Genomic DNA, 18,130 nt, shown 5'->3' on the forward strand with positions numbered 1-18,130 from the left:
CGGGCACGGGCGGGGCTCTCTGGGGTTCCAGACGCGGGTGCTGCTGTGCGCACTCTCTCCCTACTCCGGAGGGGACTTGAGGAAGGCAGCCAGAGCGCGTCCTCGGGGATCGTGGGGGACGGAAGGGGGAAGGGGGATCAGGGAGTGGGGACAAGGGGCAGGGTGACATTCCGGAGCGCGAGGTGGCCGCTGGTCCCGGCAGGGTCACCGGGTATCCTCAGCTGACCTGTGCGGGGCTCGGGTGAGGGACAGCTGGAGGGTGCAGGCACTATGGCTCGAGGTGCGGGTGTGCGTGCGTGTGCACGGGACGGAGTTTGGTAGGGACCTTTGAGGGGTTCTACCTGCAGGGCTGCCTGTGGGGTGTCAAGTGCTCCCTGCGCCTGAGCGCGCGGGTCAGACCCGGTGTCGCACAGCTTTGATCCCCAGCGCGGACCCCACTGGTGAGTCCAGCCAGTGTGCAGGGCAGATGCTCCGACCGGAGATTTCCTCCCCCGGGTGGAAAAGCAGGAGGGTTGTTGTGTCCGGGCAGGGGGCACTTGGGCTGTCGCGGTGATTGATGGCTGCGCAGCGGGCGGAGGAGGAGCCCCAGATTCCTGCCGGGAAGGGACGGGGCCACTTTCCCACTTTGAGGCCTCCCCGCCCCCTTCTGGGCTTGGCCTCCACCCTTGGCCTGGGCTCCCACCAGCTCGGCGTCCACCCACCGGCGGTGGCGCGCCCCTCGACCGCGCGGGGACAGCAGGATTTGCAGAAGTTCAGCTTGAAAGCCTGTGATATGTTGCCAAGAAATACAGGGCAAGATCGGTCCCCTGGGCCCTGAGAGGCGCCTGTCTTCTCAGAGCTCTTAAATCCCTGGGGCTTTCCTAATTCCGCAGTGTAGCCGCACTTCCTTGCGCGGTTTTGGGCACATTGGGGTTTCTTAGGAACACGCTGTCATCGGTAAGGAAACATCAGAGTACTCTTCCACCAAAAGGACTGTAAACACTGAAGCAAAAAGAAACACTTGCTAGGAGTGCAAAGGGCTTACAGGGAAAAAAGAAACACACAGGGCAGCACTCCATTATTAAGATAAATAGTCTTTTAATACAATCTTTTTAACAAAACCAAATTGAATGTAAAAAATTCATGATAAGCAAAAATCAACATTTTAAATAAAGGTGGGTGTTGTTAGAACCCTGCTTCATAGGCCAGGTGCAGTGGCTTACGCCTGTAATCCCAGCACTTAGGGAGGCCAAGGCAGGCAGATCACTTGAGGTCAGGAGTTCAAGACCAGCCTGGCCACCATGGTGAAACCCCATCTCTACTAAAAATACAAAAATTAGCTGGGCATGGTGGCACGTGCCTGTGGTCCCAGCTACTCGGGAGGCTGAGGTGGGAGAACCACTTGAACCCAGGAGGCAGAGGTTGCAGTAAGCCAGCATTGTGCCACTCCACTCAGCCTGGGTGACAGAGTGAAACTCTGTCTAAAAAAAAAGAACCCTCCTTCATTGTTCAATGGGAGCAGTCATATTCAGTCTCCCTCCCCCACCTCCCCATTTGTCTGTTCCCTTGCCTGGTGGTTTGAGAGTTGACAGTGGCATGCAACAGATTGAGCAACTCTGGCTTCAGATGTAGTCATGTTCACTTGACTGCAGAGCTTTTATTAACTTTTTACCTAATTCAGATATAGGAGGATATTGTCATAAGTTGATATAGAGGTGCTAATTTTCCTTTTTGCCTCAGGTTCCAATATTGCCTGTGGAATACTCAGGCACTCCCATGCTTTGGCACCTCCAGAGGGAGCATCACAGGCTAGGGATGGGTAGGGTCCCGGGATAGTGAAGGGCCCTTGCTTTTGGAACTTGGGAAGAAGGCTGTTGACAGGAACTTTTGGGTTTGGAGACTTGCTCTCAGTAGTTGGAGGCTGGAGACATGGGGAAAACAAACCTGCTATCAAGACCTCCTTTGTCTGGAAACATTCTTCTGCAGACAGTTCATCAGAGCAGAGGAGGAAACTGAAATAGCCCACACTTGACCTCTAGTGTAGGGCAGGTGGGAGGGAGCTTGACTCCCAGGATGGCTATGGCATGTGCTTATTTAAAGATAACTTCGTAGCAGCACTCTTATCCCCATCCAAGGTGTCCTGCCACACACCTTATCCAAAGTCAAGGGCCACTACCCACTTCAGGACTTCCACTTTCCAGAAAGAACTTCCTTGCTTAGCTAAACCCTCTTCCTCTGCTTGGAGGACATCAGGTATCACAGATGAAACACAGGGTATGCTACCCTGAGAGGTCCATGCTCTTGTGACCCATTAATGGGAGGCCCATTCTTCACATACTCTCTGTATTATAGTGCTTTGACCTTGTGCCCAATTCCCCTTGTACATCCAACCTACGTAATGAACCTTCAAGAATCCTAATAGTGTCAACAAGAAAGATTTCCCTGACCCTGTCCTCCTTTCCCCGGTAAGACACTCCCTCACCACCACCAGAATTCCTTGTGTGTGTGTGTATCACTTAAAGCAATACAGTGGACCTCACTTGTCCACTGTCTGTAAGCTTCCCAGGGTCCAAAACCAGGCCATAGCCCTTAAGACCTACCACTCAAGGGTGGGGGAGGGGGGGTGTTGAATGAATGAATGAACAAAAGTGTCCCTTTGTCAAGGCATTTTGAGGAATTGCACAGCAAGAAGTATACCCTCAGGACTGTAATGGTCTGAAGAAAGCAGATAACATTTTTGTAGCACATTATAAAATGGCTTTACAGATAGTATCTCAGTCATTTCTCACAACAGTAGTATTCATTGCATTTTGTAGGTGAGGAAATGAAGGCCTAAAATTAGTCTGTCATTCTGCCGCAACACAGTGGACTTGCTAAAGGCGAACCTGCCCAGAGGCACACTCCATGCAGTGTATATACAGAGCAGGATTCACCGAGTTGTGTTTAGGATGCAGTTTTGCTAAACAATCACTAATGAGTTACAGTGATAAAATATGTTAGGGAAATGCTAATGTTGTCTGTTTTTTTATGGCAGGACTTTAAGGGGTCTTTACTGTTATACCATACATTGGGACTCTTTAGAATGACACCATAGTATAGGATGCTTGCCAACTTTATTTGGCCACAGAACACTCTTTCTCATGAAGCATCTTCTGGATCCAGTGTTCCAAGGAATTCACCTTGGGAATTGTTTAGTTCTCCCAAAATCTTATAATGTCTAGGCCAGCTTCCAAGGAATGTTGATTCCATCTAATATGTGGTATTTTGGATAGTAAAAATGTATATTCTGGACATTAGAAAAGCATAATAATCCACCCTTGTCAATTTAGAGTGGATTGTTGATCTATGTATCCAGTTAACTCAAGTAGCTTCCATGCATCTGATTAATATGAATAGGTTCTTTGGGTTTGATCAGATATGATCTGAGGGAACCCCAGCCTCTGGAGAGCACTGCCTTTTTGCTTCCCAGAAGCCTTCAGATTTCAACCAGCCTTTCCAACTCTGAGAATGCCTTCAAACGCAGCTCTGTAGACGGGGTGGCAACTTCAGGGTTCTTGTCCTGAGATCACTATTTCATCTTGGCTAGTTATGCCCATTGAGTGAGAAAGTACACCTGCTCAGTGAATTTTCTGTTCTCTCACTTCCTCTCTCCCTGGGTGCTGGCCAAGTGAATTCCCTAGGGTGTCTAAGTGTGTGTGGACATTTACTTATGAAAAGTAAGTAAATGTCACTCTCTGGGTGTCTCAGACCTGGAACAGAAGCCTGCTAACAGCAATCCCTCCTCATAGGAGCTGCAGCCCCCGTTCACAAGCAACCGTTGTTTGAAATCAGGTATTTTTAAATCAATTTGCCTTCAATCTACTGTTAGAGCACTTTCCACGGACCAGTAATCTCAGCTATTGAGGCTTTATTGCAATTAAGGAGACAAAGTGGGGAAGTTGGAGTTAGAATTTCAGGGACTTAAAGGAGAATTGTGGGCTAGTGGAGGAGCCTTCGGAAAGTGGTCAAAGAGGTACGGCTGTGCAAATTTAACATTCATCTGCAGACATTTCTAGGTCTCCAATGCTGAGCAAATATATCTCAAGATTTGTTTCGTAGATTTTTCCAAAGCACAAAAAGTAACAATTCTCATTTAGAGATATGTGTTAAACAGGGTGGTGTCACAGAAGTCAAGGGAAGGAGTGTTTTGAGAAAAATGGACCTATCAGATGGTGCAGGATGGGGAGTGACAAGGGGAGTTGAAGAAGATGACTAGAAGGCTGATGGGTCATTAGCCAAGCCGTGGAGTTCAAGTGTGTGTGTGAGCATGCACATGTCATCGTGCTGTGCGAACAAGGGAGAAGGTAGGGAAGAAACACTGAATGTGATTTTATTTATTTATTTATTTATTTATTTATTTATTTATTTTGAGATAGAGTTTCGCTCTTGTTGCCCAGGCTGGAGTGCAGTGGTGCGATCTTGGCTCACTACAACCTCCGCCTCCCAGAGTCAAGCGATTCTCCTGCCTCAGCCTCCTGAGTAGCTGGGATTACAGGAGCCCGCCACCACACCTGCCTAATTTTTTGTATTTTTAGTAGAGATGGGGTTTCATCATGTTGCCCAGGCTGGTCTCAAACTCCTGACGTCAGGTGATCCACCCACCTTGGCCTCCCAAAATGCAGCGATTACAGGCGTGAGCCACCGTGCACAGGCCTAAATGTGATTTTTAACCTGTTGAGTTTAAAAGTCCTGGCCAGGCGCAGTGGCTCATGCCTGTAATCCTAGCACTATGGGAGTCTGAGGTGGGCAGATCACTTGAGGTTAGGAGTTCAAGCCCAGCCTGACCAACATGGTGAAACCCTGTCTCTACTAAAAATACCAAAAAAATTAGCTGGGCCTGGTGGCAGGCCCCTGTAGTCCTCGCTACTTCAGAGGCTAAGGCAGGAGAATCCCCTGAACCTGGGAGGCAGAGGTTGCAGTGAGCCAAGATCACTCCATTGCACTCCAGCCTGGGCGACAGAGCAAGACTCTCTGTCTCAAAATAAATAAATAAATAAATAAATAAATAAATAAGATATATATGTATATCAGCACAGAGAAGTGTGGAATGTCAGCTGAAAGTGTGAATAGAACCACACAAATGAATACAGCCGCTAGCAAAACCACTCAATAGCATAATCACATAATGAATGAGCGAATGAATGAATGATTAAATGACACTGTTTTTTGTAGCAGAAACTGTTTTTAAACTCACTAATGGTTAGGTGAAAGTTTAAACACAGTCATTTTGTAAAAGAGTCTAAGAAAATAAAATTGGATTTTTTAACACTGTGGGCATTCCAGCCTGTGTGAGATATCTTATTCCGGTCAAAAAGCTTTGGTTGTAAGAACCTCCATTACTAACTCTGAATGATGCTCCATGATTGAGAGCCCCTTATTCAGTTTGACATAGGAATGGTTATAAAGGTATGCTGGTTTGTTTTAAAAACCATCCTAAGAGTGATTTAAAAGACATTGCTGGGCTTTATAGTATCCAAATGAGAAACGGATTTGGGAGGTGTTCTAATTCCTACTATGAGTGTGTATCTCATTTTTATTTGATGATGCCATCTGGCCAAGTGATAGTACATGGAGTATTGATACATAACCCCCCACTTGCTTAAAATTCTCAAACCTTGAGTCATTTTAAAAATCAAATTTGGGAACATTTGTATTTTTAATGAGTGAAGTCTTTTTTTAAGTAAGTTAATCCAATAAATTGGATAAAGAGACTTTTTGTTTTTTATGTATCTGATTTTACTTGGTAGATCAGGAATTCAAAATTTAAAAAAAATAGCTAGATTAAATAGTTAGCTAGATGAACTTTAGTTATTGAAGAAATTGTTACAGATTTTTCCCAAATACTGAACTCCCCCATTGCATTTTAACTATGGCTTGATTACAAGAATACTTTTAAAACATAAATGGAAGCAGACATCTGTCCCGTGTGGTAACTAAGGGCAGCTGCACTAGTCAGATTGCATGGAAACCTTTGAGTCTCAGAAAGTCAGCCAGGATCCCACACCAAGGGAAGTTGAGTGCTGAGACCAGTCACCTTGTCTATGCAGGACCTAGCAGTCCTGGGTGTGTCTGACTTCAGCACACCCGTGTCCGGATAAGGGACGTGGAACCTAAACGCTCATCGTCTTGCTATCCAGAGTTTCCTTGCTTAAGTGCTAAATGTTTATCGCTTCAGCGGTACACATTTTGTTATACAAAATCTTTAACCTTTTGCATCATCAAATGTTTGTGCTTTTCCTTAAAATTTCCTTAGTGGCTCCTCTGCATAGAAAACCTTTCCACTTCCTCAATCAATTACCTAGCCTTTTATATTTTCTTCTAATATTTATGCTTTCAGTTTTTCAGATTACTATTTAAATTCATTTGAGATCATTTGGCAGGTGGTTTATAAAGTAGGAACAAAAGTTTATTCTTTTTTCCCCATAGTTTTCCCCCAGGTCTGGCATCATTTGGTGAATAAACCTGCCTTTCCACAGCTCCATAATACATACAAATTATACTAGGAAGGGCAAGTCCCACTTCACTTTCCGCGTTTTGTTGTTGTTGTTGTTGTTGTTTTGGTTTTTTTTTTTTTTTTTTTTGACAGAGTCTTGCTCTGTCCCCCAGACAGGAGTGCAGTGGCATGATCTCAGCTCACTGCAAGCTCTGCCTACCAGTTTGTATTTTTAGTAGAGATGGGGTTTCACCATGTTGGCCAGGCTGGTCTCGAACTCCTGACCTAAAGTGATCCACCTGCCTCAGCCTCCCAAAGTGCTGGGATTACAGGTGTGAGCCACCGTGCCAGGCCACTTTCTGCCCTTTTATCTTCTCCCCCACCCCCAAATTTTCTTGGCAAATTCACTCATTAATTCTTCCAGTGAAATTTTATTCCAGGGGATTTATTTGGAATTATATTAAGCCTAATTTGGGAAGACCCGAAAGATAGTTTGGGATCCTCTTTTTCTGGGAAACCATGACATTGAATTAGAGGCAGTGGGCATTGATTGTATGTGCTCAGGCCACACGTGCACACTGATCCCTGGGGTGGCTGGTAAGGAAGACACAAACCCAGACTGGAGGAGACTGGCTTCTGGTTTCAGCTCTGCTGGGAGGTGTGGGACCTTGGCTGGCTCAAAGGTTCATTTGCACTCATGTGTGCAGGCGCTCCTTTAGGATTCCAGGCTTCAGGGACCTAGCAGCCTAGCAGGGGATACTTACACAGACTGGGAAGGGCAGGACAGTGTGGTCAGTGCTTGACTTGAGAGACAGACATACTTATGTTGAGTTTGAACTGGAAAACCCCTAATTCAAGTTCTTTTTTGCTTTCCTTTGCAATGTTTTTTCTCCTTGACAATTTAGGGATCCCACAAAGTCAGAGGCTCTTGTCTTTTTAGAAAAGGTATTTATCCCTCTTCCTTTTATGAAGTAAGCACAGGGATCTTGGGGGTGGGATGGGGTGGGTTTAGAAGATTCCTCTGGCTCTCTGCTAGACTAATGTTGTTGAAGGAAGGCGACTTCATCCTCATGGATGGCAAGACCGTTTGGAAGGTTTCATGGCTGTGAGAAAAGGAAACTACAGAGGGAGGGAGGGAAGGAGGGACAGCCAGTGGGATGCACCAGGCACAGATGGAGAGAATGGTCCTCCTAGGTTGACGAAGGCGCTTTATTAGGGTGGCTTCTTCAAAGCTTCTTATCCCATCAGTCGTGTGAGGTCTGATGTATGAAGTGACAGTCAGACAGCTCCCTGTCCCTCCCTCATGGTGGGAGGCTGCTCCTGGCCATCCGTCATGGACGGGGCACCCACCCATCCTCTCTGTATTCTGGGATTCCTGCCTTAACAGATGGTGTGTATTCCGTATGACAAACACTTTCTCTGGGCACATCTCATACCCTAGTTTTCCCTAATATTTGGAGCTAATGTCTTTCTCTAAACAGTTTACAGGATGACCTTAGACTACATATATGATCTAAATAATACAAATAACCTACCACACTTTAGTGTTGGCTCAGGCAATCTCCCTCTTTTAAACTGTGCTTCCATGGGACCTTGGGATCAGAGGTAGAGTCATTTCAAAGAACAGGGCTAGGAAAGGGCAGATTCAAGGTTGGTTCCCAGACTGCTTTCTATTCAAGGGCAGTGTGGTTGCATACAGAAGGGGTACTTCATCCTTTCCTGGGCATCAGAAAAGGATTCACAATGGAAGAGATAAGCTATGGTGGATGGAATCATCAGTGTTAACTAATAAGACGTGGGTTCCAGGCAGGAGTGGCAAGTACAAAGAGTGAGAAATAAGCTGAGTGCGGTGGCTCACACCTGTAATCCCAGCACTTTGGGAGGCTGAGGCAGGCAGATCACTTGAAGTCAGGAGTTCGAGACCACCCTGGCCAATATGGTGAAACCCCATCTCTACTAAAAATGCAAACATTAGCTGGGCGTTGTGGTGCAAACCTGCTACTCGGGAGGTTGAGGCAGGAGAATTGCTTGAACCCGGGAGGTGGAGGTTGCAGTGAGCTGAGATCGCGCCACTGCACTCCAGCCTGGGCAAGAGCATGAGACTCCATCTCAGAAAAAAAAAAAAGAAAGAAAAAATGGAGTGAGAAACAAGAGAGGCTTGGAGCACCCAGGGAAGGAACGTGGAGTTTGTAGGGTCCAAGGGAAAAGTTCTCCTTCACCTGCTGAAGGTTTGCTGTAAAATCAACTCAGAAAAGGCAGGTTAATTGGGGAAAAGGCATACAGATTTAGTTAACGTGTCTACAGAGGAGCCTTCAGAATGAAGACCCAAAATACAGGGGAAATTGTGTTTATGTTTAAGTTCAACAAATGTGGACAGCCATGTAGAAATGTGACTGGACAAACAGAGTCTGACTGAGTGCGAACAGACTGCTCGAGGAGACCCAGCAAGGCCTGTCTGTCTAGATTCCTCCTGGTCTCTCTGAGCAACATTCCTTTCTTCCAGGTATGGAGCCAGACCCTCTCCGGAATGCTGTTATGACCTACAGTTAGTCACAGTAGGTCAGACAGTTTCTTTATGGCCAGTTTTTACACAGAATGGTGGAGGGAAAGTTACAGCAGTAAGTTTAGGTTTTGTGGCTGGCTCTGGGAAAAGAGGTTATGGGTCCTATGACCCACTTTGAAGGAGAATTCTGGTTTCTATGGCTAGCCTCAGGGAGGATAGGGCTGAGAGACCGGAGGGCAGGAGGTCAGAGAATGACTTTTGCTTCTGAGGCCCTCATTTTGGGGTATTGTTTTCTGAGCTCCCTCGAGTTCATTATGGCACCACTTAGAATGCAAGGCTCCTGGCTGGGCGTGGTGGCTCACTCCTGTAATCCCAGGACTTTGGGGGGGCTAAGGCGGGTGGATCACCTGAGGTCAGGAGTTCGAAACCAGCCTGGCCAACATGGCGAAACCCTGTCTCTACTAAAAATACAAAAATTAGCTGGGCGTGGTGGCAGGTGCCCATAATCTCAGCTACTCAGGAGGCTGAGGTAGGAGAATCACTTGAACCTGGGAGGCAGAGGTTGCAGTGAGCCAAGATCACGCCATTGTACTCTAGTCTGGGCAACAGAGCAAAATTCTGCCAAAAAAAAAAAAAAATCAATGCAAGCCTCCTGCAAAACATGGAGAGAGATGGAGGATGTGACCCAGACCCTCTGAGGGCTTCAGTCCAGGGAGGGAGGCAAGAACTGTACCTGCGGGACAAGTGGAGGACAACTTAGGAGAGCGTCACATCCCAATGATCCAGACTGTGTGTCACGATGGAGAAAGTCCGTGAGGGAAACAAACAAATGCTTAGGTTCTGCCTGGTCTCGTTCCCTATATTTGGATCTAAATAGCATCTCAGTCTCCTTGTCTATAACAGGAGATGAGGGAAGGTCTCAGACCAGGTTCCCTAGAAGCAGACCCTGAGGTGAGGATTCATGGAAAATGGATGAAGAAATATTCACAGGAAAACAAGAGAGTGGGGAAAGGGGGCCAGAAGGCAAGGAAGCTGAGCAGCGGTGCAAAAGGGAACGCTCTGGAGACAGTGTGAGCCCCACAAGAGTAGCCAGATTGGAGGCCAGCTTACTGGAGACACTCTACCCCTGCATCAGTCAGACTAAGGGTTGCCCCAAGTGCTTCCAGCTCTCTCTGCACGCAGGCAAAGCAAGTCCCATAGAGAGCTGTCCTCTGACAGAGACCCAGGTGCTGGCTGTGGCGCGCAAATGTGCGTGAAAATGATTTAGGACTCTGAAGGCACAGGGACAGGGCATTGGCAGCATTTGCCAGACTGGGATACCTGTTCTCATCTGCACACAAGCAGACAGAGTGGATTTGTTATGAATAATTCATTGTCATTTCTTGTGACTTCCTGATCGTATGAGGAGCAGGAGTTTCTTACTGACATTACACAGCATGATGCTATGTGTGGCTCACTGGCCCCTCAGAGGTTATGCTGGCATACCAGAAACCATCTCTCCTCTATGTGCTTATTTCCCACACTTCTGGTGCTGATTTTTATGACTTTAAACCTTATTGGAAATATTCAATATAATTACAAGATACCTATAGATATATAAATATTCTTCTTGGAAATAGTTTTCTTTCTGTTTCTTTCTTTTTTTTGAGACCGAGTCTTGATCTGTCACCCAGGCTGGAGTGCAATGGTGCACTCTTGGCTCACTGCAATCTCTGCCTCTTGGGTTCAAGTGATTCGCCTGCCTCAGCCTCCTGAGTAGCTGGGATTACAAGTGCCCGCTGCCACGCCCAGCTAATTTTTGTGTTTTTAGTAGAGGTGGGGCTTCACCATGTTGGCCAGGCTGGTCTTGAACTCCTGACCTCAGGTGATCCACGCGCTTTGGCCTCCCAAAGTGCTGGGATTACAGGCATGAGCCACCGTGCCCGGCCAGCTTTCTGTTTCTATTATTATTGGCTCTGAGTTCCTTGAAGGGTAAGTAATGAGTAGGATAGAGGACACTGAGAGCTGTGGGTCTAGGAGACCAGAGAATGTGAAAATCTGAAGAAGAATCTTCTAACTAGGTCAGGGCACAGCACACACCCTCACCACCCAGGCTAGTAGTTTGTCAAATCCTTACTCAAATACACATGAGTATCTGAATGCATAGGCACCTTCCCACCTCCATCCGTTCTGTGCTGTAGTCATCATCATCGCCCCTCCATCTCTGGTAGGTTGCACAAGCCCTGCCAGTGAAGCGTAACAGGGTTGGATATGTAAATTACTTCAAACTAGCAGATCACAAGAGATTTCAGAGATGAAGCACGTTGTTGTTACCAGGTGGCTGCAACTTGACATGAAGCTCCTACCAGTGACAAACCACTAGTAAGAATTCCATGTGTTTGCTATTCTGAGCATACAGCAGCTGGAGTAATGGCTGAGAAAGCAGAATAACATGACAGGGCCATATGGAATCAGATATTTTAAATACTGTGTTTCAAGACCTCAGGAGGTGGATCATGATAAGGTCTAATTTGAACTGCTGATATAAGGTGGAAATCAACCTCTTGAAAGTTTTTTACTAAGGTATATTTCATTTAGCTTAAGAATCAATAAACCATAAAAATAATTATTGTAAGAGAAAAAGTAATCAACCCTAACAGCAAAAGAAAATGAACAGCAGAAAAGGAAAAGCGAATATTTTAGCTACAGTTTCCTATAAGCCCATTTAAACCTCTTGGTTGTAGTTGGTCTTTAACATTCTGAGGAACTGTTTCTATTTCTCATGGAAGATGGTGCAATGAAGGTATAAAAGGCTCCAGGAAAAGCTATGCTCAAGTTTTTTAGAGAGACAAAAAGAGCCTGGCATAAGAACCAAGACTTCATATTTCACAATGATTATGATGCTTTTACAAAATAAATATCATTCTAGAAGCAAAGATAAAAAGTAATAAATTTAGCAAAATAGCTGTTGAAGTTTGACTGAGCTGAAGGAACTATGCAATTAAGGATTATTTAATTTAACAGAACTGCCTTTGAGGAAAACAATGTTGGGTGAGTGCTGGAGAAATTGACCCAGCTATGATACCATTTGACTTCAAAATTGTTTACATGCCTTGTGAAAAGCCCAGCACAGAGGCAAGGAGAAAGCCCTCTGACCCTTAAAGCATTTCCCAATGAGCCATTTAACAGAACCTCTCTGCAAATGAGCGTTTCTAAGGGGACACAATTCCCCTGCCCTCCATCTGGAGGAGGAAATGTGAAATCTTGTTTTCCCTGCGGAGCTGCTTCCGCTCAGTCACCACCAAGCTCTGCAACTCATGGCTCTGCCCCCGGCCTCTGTCCCTCTTCCACCTTCTGCTGCCTCCTTCCCAGCAAGAATTCCGTGTTTTCACATATAACCTGTACGTGAAAAAACAAAAACGTGTTTTTCCTCTGCTCTCGCAACAATCATCAACACAGAAGCCTTCTGTGACCAAACGTGTGGGGGTTTCCCCCATACACCAAGCAGTGGACACCAGCTGGGCATCCTCCAGCTCAATTCCCACAGGGTGAGGGCTGAGTCTCACAAGACTGCCCTCTGCCCCCACCTTCCCACTAGGGCCGCAAGTCCTGGCCTCTGGATCTGCTGACAGACCCGGCATCAAGTGGGGGTTCCCACAGCCCCTTCTTTGAGTTCGATTAATTTGCTAGAGTAGCTCACAGAGCTCAGGGAAACACAAATATTTATTGGATTATTGTAAAGGATATTGCAAAGGATACAGATGAAGAGAAGCATAGGGGGAGGCCAGCTTCCAAGAAGCTTTCTGAATGCAGGCCTTTGGCGTGTTTGTGGAAGCTTCATTACCTAGGTCTGCCTGGTCAAACCATTGGCTATTGGTGATCAACTTAACCCTCAGCCCCTCTCCTGTCCCTGGAGGTGAGACAGTGGTCAAAGTCCCAGTCCTCTAATCCTGCCTTGGTCTTTCCCGTAACCAGGGACTGCCAGCCATCAATCAGCTCATTAGCATACAGAAACATCACTTTGGAGATTCTAAGGATTTTTGGAGTTGTATGGCAGGAAACAGGGTTAAAGACCAGGTATATGTTTCATAATATCACATAACACCTCCTTTGCGTATTCCTCATTTCTCTTGCCTGGTCTCTCTCAGGGCACTTCCCGAACTCAACCCCAACCCCTGCTGAAGCACACTTCCCCGGGGCTGTCCCTGTACCAGGCAGACGGACATGGCCAGGAAGACCACGGCCTCCTTAAGGGATTCACGGCTGTAGGTCTTGAAGGGTCCAGCTCTCTTTCCGTAGTCCATCCACACACCTCTTCAGTCCATCTTGGACATACTTGTTTTTCAAATTACATTTTTATATGCGTAGGAGCGAAGGAGAGTTTGGGGAACTAACACTTACTACTTTGGTATTTCCTTTCTTCTCCTCTCTGATCCTATCCTCTTTCATTTCATTAAAACGCTGTGACAGCAGCTTTTCTAAATTGCTTTCACAACCCACTAATGGGCTTTGAAAAAAACATGCCCTGGATGATTGTTCCACTCTGACTCTCCCTTCTCAAGCCTCCTGCCCCCTTCTGCCCTCCTCACTCTCTCATTATTTTGAGACAGGATCTTGCTCTGTTGCATAGAAACTAAAACTAATCCGCAGAACTTCCATGACTCCCAAACCCCTCCCAAATGCTACCAAGCCACCTGCATGCCGACCGTAGGCTCCAGCTCCCTCCTGCTTCCTTGGATAGAACAGATGTGCGCTCTCAGTTATGCAGTCCACCCAGGCTTCTCTCAGATACTCAAGGGCATTACCGCAGCAATTGTCCCTCTCTTTGCTGGGTCACCAGTTTCTCACCCTGTTTCCTGGGTCATTTCCATCCAGCTGCATTTGTACTGTAGTATGGCCCATCTTTAGAGAATCTTCTCTTGACTCCACATTTACTTCCAGCTCCCACCTCTTTTCTCAGCTTTTATTTTACAACGAACTCTTTACGAGTGCGTCGGTGCTCACTGTCCCCAAGTCCCTTCCTCTGCTCCTTCCCCGTTGTACCACTCTAGCCAGGATACCACCCCCTGAACTGATTTTGTCAAGGTCACCAATGACCCCCCTGTTTTCAAATCCAGTGGTCAGTCTTTGATACCCATATGATGTGATTTTCTAGCAGCATCTGACATTAAACCAAGGGTGGGGCCCTTCTGAATGCAGGGCCCTGTGTGACTGAACAGTTTGGGTGCCACGAAGCCAGCCCTGGAACCATGCTGATCTTGGGTTTCATGTCACAAGAGACACAAACTTCCACTGACAAGCACTCCAAGATCCCAAGGAATAATCCCAGAAGCTAAAAGGGTCCCGGCACTGCCTGAGCCAGACCTCTGTTCAGGACATCACATGGCTGCCTCATCTCAGAACCCTGACCAGCCTGTGAGATGATCACTTCGTGCGTCATCCCCCTGGTATGCATGAAGTCGTTTTATGCTTTTTTTTCCCCAAATTATAGAAACTGAGGCACAGAGAGATGGAGTGATTTGTCTGTAGTCACAAAGCTTGAAAGTGGGGGAGCCACAATTCACTCCTGGTCTGTCAAACACCAGGACCTATACTTGTAGCAATGACTCTGTAATAACCTCAGGGTGTCCCTGTGTAGAAATACAGGCATGCATTGATTTTCTAGGGTTGCTGTAACAAAATACCACAAACAAGGTGGCTTGAAACAACAGAAATTTATTGTCTCACAGTTCTGAAGGCCAGAAGTCTGAAATCAAGGTGTCGGCAGGGCTGTGCTCCCTCTGACGGTGGTAGGGAAGGAGCTGTTCCAGGCCTCTCTCCCAGCTTCTGGAAGCCTCAAGCATGCCTTGTAGATGCATCCCTCCAGTCCTCCATGCTCACACGTTCTCCCTGAGTGTCCTTACATTGTCCTCCAGGTTTCCCCTTTCCTGTTGGATTGGGGCTCATCTGATGACCTCATCTAACTAAGTTAAATCTGCATAGATCCCATTTCCAAATAAGGTAATATCCAATGCTACTAAGGGTGAGAACTCCAACATATCTCTTTGCGGGGACACAATTGAACCCATAACTAGGTGTAAAATTAGAAACTGATGAGATATCCAGGAAGTGTGACCAGTGCACACAATCAGAAAATAGAGTCAGGCATTCTCAGCAGTAAATAGTTATTCCAGGTCAAAGGGCCAGGTGTGAGTTGCCTCCATCTTGCCTTGTTCTGCTGTTGTTGGGGAGGGCTTAGCACTTTCTGAGGTGGGCGAAAGCAGAGAATGGGAGCTGAAGGCTTAAAGAAAGGGCCAAGCGAGGTGGGTGGTTCCCGAGCTTTGATTTGATGGCATGCTGTCTATTAGACCACCCTGGCTGGTTTCTGTGATCTCTTGATGGTACTGCTGAGTGCCAGGTACATCTCTTTGGAGGTACTGATGCTTGATGAACTGCAGCTTCTCCTTCCTGCTGGCTGAGGTGCATGAGAGGCCAAATGACTGTATTTGGGAGATGTGCAGTACAATTTCAAAATGCCTGATAATACAGTGATTCTAGTTACAATCACTATTAAAATCACATCATGGATTGTGATAATAAAAATGGAATAATATGATATACTAGATGATAAATATTATAAAATATTATGTACATATAATAAAGATAAAATAAATAAGTTTAGCTTCATATAAAAATCACCATCATGCCCTTGATTTGCCCCTGACCAGCACCCAGTTCCCATGACCTTGGAGCTTCCTGCATTCTGACCCTGAGCTTCTGTCCCATGGAACAATTGTGTTTATGGGCTGTCAACCAGCTACCATAGGCAGGGGATGGAGGCCTTTATAGGCTCCTCTCTTTTATCTCACAGGGAATTTTTAAAGACAGAGCTCAGGTTTCTGAACTCAACTTACATAATGCATCTAAAATGACATAAATATGAATGTTTCTCACCTATCACCCCCGAGCAGCCAGGTACCAGTTCACTGAATCAGGAGAGAGCCCTGGGATTGCTGAAGAGGGCAGGATGATGGAGTTGCATAAAGAACTCAACACAACCCAACTCTGATTTATGTCTCCAAAGGAAGTCAGATAGGAATGTGAACTGGGCACATTGTATTTTTCTTACAGGAGCATATAATAAAAGCAATATTTTTGCAACTAGAGAAGAAGCAGGAAAAGATCAAGAGTCAGAGATTGCAGAGAGGAATTCCAAGAGGAATCTTTAGTCAGAAAAAGCCATGAGTCTCTCTTGTCCTCTGAAACTGTTGCATGTAAAGGAATTGAAAATGCCTTGAGAAAATTATTCGTATTTTAGAAAAAGGACACAAGGGAGTGGGATCCATGCATTTGCTCATCAGATCACTATTGAGTACCAATTGTGTTGTCGGGCACCGAACAGGCAGGGTACCCGCTTTGTACTTCCCTGAATCTCCATGGCCATTGTCCCATTCCAAGCCATTATTCTCTCTTGTGAATAGGATGATGTAATAGGATTTGGTGTTACAAAGTTCACCCTGACTGCTGATCACAGACAGCATTTCAGTGGAGCAAGAGTGGCCTCAGTGAGACCAGATAGGAGAAGACTGTGATCATTCAGAGACTGGTCCCTGGCTACAGGAAAAGAATTGGAGGCAAAATTTGGAGAATGACCCAGCAAAGCTATGATGCATTAGATGTGAGGAGAGCAGAAGAGTCAAGGATGGCCCATTACTGACCACCCACATTCACGGAGGCATTATTTAAGGAGATGATCAATCTGGGAGGAAAAGAAGCCAAAGCAATACAGAGTTCCACTTTGTATGTGTTAAGTTTGATGAGCCTGTGAAAACCCAAGGAGGTGTTAAATATCTGGGAGTCTGGAGCTTGAAAGAGAGCTTTGGGCTACAAATGCATTGTCAGCAGTTTTCAGAATATAGAAAGCCTAAAGAGGATAAAATTGTCTAAGAAATGGATATGGAGATATTATCCTAGGGTTAACTCATGTAACAGGATGGCAATAAGTGCAAAATTTTATGTTGCCAACTATGGTCTCCAAAGTTTGAAAACGTGGCAGTGCAAAGGTTGACTGCTGGTTCATTTCACTAAATTGCGTATCTTCCCTACAAATGGAGCCCCCATTGAAGTCGGTATTTTGGATGTTAGCATCTAGCTCCCTCAACTGCAGAGGATTTCTGACTGGTGGAGGTATGCCTGCCCTTCCAGTTTGGGGCTGAGGACACCACCTGATTTCAAAAAGAGACTGTAGATATACTGCTGAGAGGTGACATCACTAATTTATTAAGCACATATGTGTCACTCGTATACTTGCCGCAGTCCATGTGCTATTTATTGTATACTTACACCGGTCTTGAAGATGAATATTTTTACCCAATTTACACTGGAAAAACAGAGGTTTAGAGAACACAAGTATTTGCTGAAGTTCATGTTAATCAGTGGTAGAACAGGTCTTGGACCAGCTCTGTCCATTGACAGAGCCCAAACTCCTAAGTGCCAAGCTGTACTGCTTCTCCCAAAGCAAACAGCCTAAGGAGTATGTCCGCCCCAGGGCCCTCCATTGCTTAGCTAAGTGTGGGACTCAACTGCAGTCAGGAGCCTCACCCTCCACAGGCTGTCAGAGCCTCCAGCTTTGCTCCACCCAGGCAATCTGGTTTTACAGTTTCCTTCTGAATAGAAATACTAATACTAACAAATATTTTTGTGATGTGTATAGCTTATTAAAGACTCACCCAGGCGTTTTCTGGCCTCAATCTTTTATGTGCCCTAAAGTCAACCATTAACTTCTTTTCATTTCCTTGGTATGTAAACCAAAAATAAAATTCTAAGTCCCCCAACCAACTGATGGACCCCTCCCCTTGGCCAAAGGCATTCCAAAGTTAACCAGAAAAACTAGCTCAGGCCATGATGGGAAGTGGGAGTCGGACATGCCTCATTATACCCTCCTCCCTTTTGGAATTCAGGCACAGCTGACCAACATTAACATCAACACAGAAACCTTAAGACTGATAGAACAGATTCTTTAAGTCTGATGAGAAACATTTACAATCTCTTCTCTCCGAAGCTTGCTACCTGGAGGCTTTATTTGCATGACAAAACTTTACTCTCCACAACCCCTTATTGATTCCAGGTCTTTAGATAATAACTCTTGCAACCAATTGCCAATCAGAAAATCTTTGAATGTGGCCAGGCACTGTAGTTCATGCCTGTAATCCCAGCCC

General features: G+C 45.9%; 1 protein-coding gene across 3 annotated transcripts in view; it reads left to right on the forward strand.

Moving 5' to 3' along the window:
- The window catches only part of RIN2 (Ras and Rab interactor 2), a 249,868-nt gene that overhangs the window by 824 nt on the left and 230,914 nt on the right, over nucleotides 1-18,130 (forward strand). The window lies entirely within an intron of this gene.

The sequence above is a fragment of the Pongo pygmaeus genome, chromosome 21 (genome assembly GCF_028885625.2).
Source record: "Pongo pygmaeus isolate AG05252 chromosome 21, NHGRI_mPonPyg2-v2.0_pri, whole genome shotgun sequence".
Classification (NCBI taxonomy): domain Eukaryota; kingdom Metazoa; phylum Chordata; class Mammalia; order Primates; family Hominidae; genus Pongo; species Pongo pygmaeus.